The sequence below is a fragment of the Anticarsia gemmatalis genome, chromosome 12 (assembly GCF_050436995.1).
Source record: "Anticarsia gemmatalis isolate Benzon Research Colony breed Stoneville strain chromosome 12, ilAntGemm2 primary, whole genome shotgun sequence".
Taxonomy (NCBI): Eukaryota; Metazoa; Arthropoda; class Insecta; order Lepidoptera; family Erebidae; genus Anticarsia; species Anticarsia gemmatalis.
Window position 1 is genome coordinate 6,417,755 of NC_134756.1, and position 7,847 is coordinate 6,425,601.

Genomic DNA, 7,847 nt, shown 5'->3' on the forward strand with positions numbered 1-7,847 from the left:
AATAAAAATCCGTCTGCGCAACACTTTAGTGCACTTTAAAGTACCATACTCACTAGGACACATTCATACACTCTACTCAGTTCTCTATAACAACAGCCCATACATATTTAATTACGTGTATTTTATAGCAAATTACACAATCGTCATTAATGAACAGTATGCAGTAAGTAAGAGATAAGATTACGGTAGCGCATGCAATTGCTAAGTTTGGATTTTATCGTTTTGCATTCACATACATACATATCACATCTTTTTCGCAAAGGAGGGCAGAGACCAGAACTTTACGATAATATTGATACTATATATTGTATTGTAAATTAATGACTGTATTCTAGACAAACAACATATATAAGACTAGCTGACCCGCGCAACTTCACTTGCGCCACATAAGAGAGGATGGGTCAAAATTTTCCCCGTTTTAGCAACATTTTTTATTGCTACTCTGCTCCTGTTAGTCGTAGCGTGATTATATATAGCCTATAGCCTTTTTCGATAAATGGACTATCTAACGCTGAAAGAATTTTTCAAATCGGACCAGTAGTTCCTGAGATAAGCGCGTTCAAACAAACAAACAAACTCTTCAGCTTTATAATATTAGTATAGATAAGATACCTTTGTCAAACGAAAGTATTTTGGAGGCATACATTAGTATGAAATAGTAAATAGTATTACCAATTTGTTTATCGTTGCAAGTCACGTTCTGAAAAATTCTACTTTTGAAGAAAACTAAAATTCCGTCTATAAAAGGCTATATTTTTCTAAATACAATACAAAAGAAGTCGCTTCGCTATTTTAGTTTGTTTCAACAAATTACAATTCTTTAAACTCCCGTTCAGTTCCCGACAAAGAGCGACTATTCTAAACACATTTCAGTTGAAATAAAATTGCACTGTGACAAAGAACGTAACGTTACAATATCCACGCTTTATACAGCAAGTTCGCCTTTAATTTACGTACACCCTCTGTTCGACTTCCAAAGCGGTTTTTGTTTCATTAAGTTCGCTACTCTAGTCTCGAGAATATAGGTCCTGGGCCATTGTTGTCTCGTCTCATTGTGATATTCAGGCTAGTGGCAGTCAACGAGCAATTTTCTCATTCGCCATTATGCGCTGTTATTATTCTCATTGTTTGAGACACATACATACATATTGTCTTATTAAAGCACGCTCTAATGCGTCAGAATAGCGCTGAATAGAAAACTAGTACGTGTTTGTTAGAACTATAGTGCAATTCAGGTGTGCAATGTTGGCGAAATACTAATGAATGTCAAACTTTATATTAATGGCTTTGTTGCTTCAAATGATATTGTTTCACCAGTGTTGTTTGTTTGCAATACTATTATAGTTATTGTTAAAAGAATTTCCAAAATACGGGTGCTAAATCAATCAAAATGTTCCTTCGCTTATCTGGTAAAATCACACTGCAAACTCTATTACCTGTCTTCGAAATTGTTTCCACTCAATGCTTTTTAGACGGTCTTCGCAATCTATATCAAATCAACAGCGCAGCGTCGTCTCTACTTATATATCTGTAGGAGAATTTTTCCGCTTATTATTTTTAACAGTTATTTCCCCTCTGACCCGGTGCCTATCGTTAGTGGGGCGGGCGACCCCCAGGTGCCATCCTTCATTAATCTTATTCCCTGCGCGAGGAACTCCAAGAATCTTAATTTGAAGTTTCGACGCTCCTCTTTATCAGAACTATGCGAAAAGAATCCTCCGAAGGTATTCATTATAACGAGATAAGGGTAACGAGAAATTTTTCATTGTTTTACATTTTCTTTGTTTATTGTTAACGGGTCCCTGAAATACAAACTTTTTCAGAACAAAATAAACCTGGTTTTGGTACGTATAAAAGCTAACCTCTTACATGTGTTCTAACATAAACTAAGTTGTGGCAAAGTGTGCCAATATTAAGCAAGTAACATGAAAGTGTGACTGTCGTAACTCACTAAGCTCCTCGGATAAAATAACGAAAGTGGCCGAAGATAGCTACATCTTTAGTTAGCAACATTAAGACCGGCATCTAAAGGTGCTCGAGCATGTCTGAGAGCCTAACTTTGACCGGTGCAGGCAAACCGTAGCGTCTTAATGAAGTTCTGAAGTTTCCTTCGAGCGCGGTCGCGATGTACTTACGAACTTACGGCTTAGATAATAAGTTTGTAATCCCTGTGGCAAGGCTTAGTGCTGTTAAATTTCGTGGTCAGTGCAGAGTTGTAGCTGAGGTTATATTGGCTTTATATTAAACTGAGTTGTACATTGTTACTGATGGAGCATGGATACATGTGTGAGGATTAGGTTAGAATGTAGTATGTACATGTGCTTGTATGTCAGAAATTATTCGGATGTTGCACATTCAACAGGGGGAACGGAAGCGCTTAACGTTTGTGATACGCTTTTGTGAATGTTATGAAGGAAAATTCATTGTTATTTTCATTCGCTTTTTTATTAGATCTTTTTTATTAGATCTCTCAAACGTATTCAAGTAACGAAAACCATAATAGTTGGTATAATAAAATCTATATCAACGATTAAATCAGTAAAAGCGAATCCAATCATGATTGTGCTGAAAGCCTAAGATCTCTAAACTACGACGTTTTCTCAAACTGCTTCGCTCTTTTTCATTACATAAGTGCTTTCAAAAAGATAAGACCAAGGGACTCGACGCCTTTACCAAAAGGAGCAATGCCTACGAATTTTATCGATAAAGTTTTTTTTCTGTAAATAGTAAGAGTGCTTCCTACAAAACTTGTCTTATAAGTTTATCTTTATAGACATTCAGAAGTATAGATTTTTATTTAAAAACATTTCTTCTAGTTAACATTCAAATCTAACTTGTCGTATCTAATTTCGAACAACAATCATTAAACTAAACGGTCTTGATAATAAACACGAACTCGGCTAAATAAATTCAGCAACAACATAACATAACGTACTCTGTAGCATATACATTCAGAAACATTCGTACACGTTCGTATACACTCGTAATCACATACTCTAGAACAAAATACACTAAATTGGAGGCAACAACACGACGCTTAATTACCACTAGCGTAATAACTCGAGTAACGCGCTACACTTCTAGCCAAATCCCTGACATTATACGGTAATATCGTTAAATTTTATTAGTCTCACTTATAGTAATGTGATATTTATGACGTCAGAGAAAAGGCCCGAAGTTTATTGTTTCATGGTCGGGGAGAGATGAATAAACTTGGTGCTTACGGCAACTGTTAACTCAACAGTTACAGCAAACTCAAATAACAATCGCGCAAATCTTCAGCGGTGCTCAGTTTGTGCTAGTTGTCAGCGCTGGATACATTTTTGGTGGAATTGGAGCAGATTTTAAAGTTTTATTTGTTCAAAGTGAACACAAAATGCAGTTGTTTATGCAAGATAAATTGTTGGATTATCTAGTCGATGCTTTGTATTGGTAACGTGATGTTATTTCAGTATCTTGTTTTGTTATTTGACTACACTCGATCAGTGATTAAAAATTATTTCTTAAAATTCTAGTAGCTTACGTTTATTGTTTGATTTAGATTGGATTAAACCTATCTAATATTAATCAAACAAAGTCCATGTTGAGAATTAATTGATATGAATCATTCAAGAATTAATAGATTTTATCGTAAATTTACGACCAGGATAAAGAGAATAGACTAACATGACCAACAATCTACACTAAATCATTTAGATTAACATACCAATGTTGATAAAAGGATTTATTAGAAAAAATCACGCGTGATTAGAATGATCTAACAAATAACAATTTTTATTTGAAACAATAAGCATGATGTTTATAAATCCCTTTTATATTTTACAAACTGGTTTAAGAATGTGCATACGGAAATATAAAATGAAGATTACACATATCATTTATTATTTACGATAATTATCTATTGAGATTTAACGCATTTCAATGATAATTCACGAAAAGTACTACCAAATTCAGTAGGTAGATGTAATCGATTCGGGTCAATGTCATTGCCATCCATCATTGGTTGGACGCGTTGTAAAAACTGTACATACGGCTCGCTTCGTAGCCTCTCCCATATATCACTCGTCCACTCGTCACTTTTATAGGATCGGCCTAACTTATAGCCTGAAGCGTGCGTCGCACAAAAATGTTTGCTAAATAAATTCGGGGCAACTAGCCGTTAGAACGACAATAGTGATCGAACAAGCGAACTGTCACTGGTTTTTATACGACTCGTATGCACAATGTGTTAACTGAAATTGATATGAATGGTTACGCGATCAATATTCCACACATGTAATATTTACAATCCTTCAGCCAATTTAATTTTGCGGACATATTCAACCCTTGTAAATTATTCTTGAGTTACTACGAACAATCTAGAATAGAATATGATTGTAATGACGTAAGACTTTGACCAAAATCGCAAGTTAATCGTGGTTGACGTGAGTAATTAGACGTACTCGTAAAAGTTAAAATCTTATCAACGGAATGGCTTATTCATGATGCGTATCTGTTGATTATCATTGCAAATGTTCACTATTGCTCACGCATAGGTGAGGGGCGAGCAGTATAAACGGACAAATGAGATTAGCCGCCTAATTCCTTGATTGATGCTAACCACCCCTCCCACGTCGCGCAGTATGCATAGTAAAGTCATAATTTCTGTTCGTAGATGTTAATGCGTAATGCTAGAAACGGTAGTATTTTTTTATGAAATTTTGGATATGTTAATTTATTAATAAATGTAAAAATTTGTTCGCGTTTCAGTATACTTACTATCAATGAAAACATCGTACTTGTATACTGTGAAATCATGAACAAACAAAGTCTTAACATTTTGTTTCTTGGCTCAAGAAATAAGTACGTATTACAAGAAATCAATAAGTAAAATATCCTAAATAAAGAAACTCATCGTTCGTTACAAAGCTCGCTCAACAAAATAAAACAAAGATAAGAAGAAAGAACTCATTCGAAGTCAAGCTGAAGACAGTTTTATTTCAATAAAGCCTCTTACTTCAACGTCTTAAATCAAATATGTGGAACTAATTAAAGTTAAGGCGCTCATTTTTTCTCGGCGTCATTGTTTGTATTTATATCTATAGGTATTGAATCGCGGCGAATACACAGAGATAAAATGAATGTGCAGCGATACAAAAACAATGAGTTTGTTAATCAGGCGGGCGTATAAAAATATTTACAGCGCCCTTCCAGCGATATTTTATATTATTTATTTAGTGTAGTGTGCGGCGGGCGTCAAAACGGGCGTGTGGTTAATATTTCACAGTGCCGACGTTAAGTCGACGGAGATTTATGGAGCGGCTATAGCCTGTGTTCTACAATTAACTAGCTGCGGACCTCGGGATCGCTTGCTCGGCCTATCGGTTCGCGCCAATAATTAGCGACGCTCTACGATTGTCTTGACTATACTATACATCCATCCATGGTCGTAGATATTATTTTACTCACAAAACACATTTACTATTGACCATTATAGCAATTTAAAAATAAATTAACATGAATAAATCTATTAAGTACTTCACTTTTCCAATCTGTCTTTACTCAAATATATTTAGAGTTAGGTAACAAAATTAAGACGAAGAAAAGATTTTAAGAGCAAAACTAAATACTTTTTAGCTAAAAAGTCGACAACGTACGAAAACATATATCATTATGCAATTTTTAAATGAAATTTAATAATTATTCGAAGTGCCTATATCCTCCTATTTATTTTGCACTGCCCATATGCCAATATCATAATAACATTTTAAATTCCGGAATAGATAAAAAACGAAAACTATCTTTAATCAATAAGCCTAATGCGTCATATAATGATATAATGAAAAAACCGCATAATTCTAGTTAAAACTGATTTTACAAAACAAAATAAGGATAATTGATTATCTTTACGTATCAATAAATCTTTTTATAGGTTTGTGCGTACTGAAATGTTGAACGGTACTACATAAATGAAAGCGAGTAAGTGAAAATATGTGTCGTTTAGAATACCGATTCATAATACACATTGTGTTCTTGAAGTTCCTTGTGTTCTAAAGCACATCTGCAGTGGTTGTTTGCATGATGTTTTAGGTGCAGCCGAAAAAATACTTATGACATATATGTCACATAATATAATATGAGTCATTGTATTTATTAAACCGGGATCTATTACGTTATTTATCACCGTGATCCTCCACATCAGCCAGTCCCATAGGCACAGAATTCTAGTACACAATTGACGATAGTAATATAAGAAAGATTGTCGTAGAAACCTTGCTATGAAGACTTTATATACAATGACCGTGTACTTCATGTCATTGGGAATTCTGTGTAACTGTCTAAATCGCATAGCATATAAGGCTCATCAGTATTCTAGAAATGGGCCGGTACTTGATCCACATAATTGTCCGCACGATTGTATTAACTGCTTTTGTTCGTTATTGATGATTTATCAGCTGATTCGGTTAGTCCCACTAAATAGAACGAATGCTAATATAACAGTGCAATTACAATTGTTCAAATTGGAATGTCAATAAATCATGATTACGCGTTTACTAGTCAATAGCTTGATAATGGGCTTAATTTATTGATTAAACTTTGATCGAGTATTCAATGACAAGACAATTCTCTGACAACCGCGCGTGTTTATTTTAAAAAACATTGCACAACCCAAAATAAGTACAGGAATCTTATCGAAATAGTGACGTATTCAACAAATTCTTTGCAGGGCGATATCGTATTAACATTATAGATACGAAACTGTTTTGAAAAAGATAAATGTATAGATGTTTGTTAATCTTTCACGCAAAAACTACTTAATGGATTTTATGAAATTTTGCAAACAAGATAGTTTATAATCTGGATAAGCATGGGGGATTATTTATATTCCGGGAAATTTTACCACGAGGACGAAGCTACGGGCAGAAACCGAGCTTAATCTGCTAAAAATGTGGTATACATCAACTTAAATATAACATAGAACTACAATTTACAGGCCTTGTATTACAATTAAAAATATCTAACAAGCTCAAGCTTAGTGAATAATTCCACTTCAAAATATCTTGTAGCCAGTTCCAAAGATATTAATAGCTTGTAACAAGACACCTTGGCAAGTTATTGCATAGCAGTTAGACTTATACATAATTTAATGTAGGGCGAAGGCAACAATAGTGGTCTAATGCCGGTAGATTACAGAGAGTAGCCCCGGCCTCCGTATCACCGCAATGGACGTAGCTGCACGAAGGTTGCACGTTTGGATGACAATGCTTTATTGTCGAGTTTCGTTATACATTCGACTAACTACGACTCCTAAGCTATATTTATTCTTGATTTAACTAACTGTACTGAGCTATTTATTCTTGAGCAAGTGTTAGGTAGAGAAGTAATAACCTGAAAAGTTAAAATATATTTTATTGAGACTCGTGTAGCGTTCGGGTAGACAGAACTGAGTAGGTGACTGTTTTATAAATTGAACACGGTTACGGAAAGGTAGCTGTTATGTATGTATCTATGTATCCCAGAAAGTTTTGACAATATAGAGCTAGGAACGTTTTCATTTAACAGAATTACTTTGCAAAAGATTTCAGTTACAACTTATTGGACATTATCTCATTTCCGCTCTACATAAGAATTACACAATGACTTATTACTTTATCTTTACATTTTTTTGCGATAACGAATTTTCATCAACATATTTATGTACTAAATGTTTCACAAATTACGTCATTCAAGTTTCGAATTATTATAAAGCGTTTCGTCGCTTTTAATCAATTATGAAATTGTATATGAGTGAATAAGACAAAACACTGTGTAACTAATCAAAGCTTACACGAGGTTCAATAGTAATACAGATAGTAGGTGTATTAATA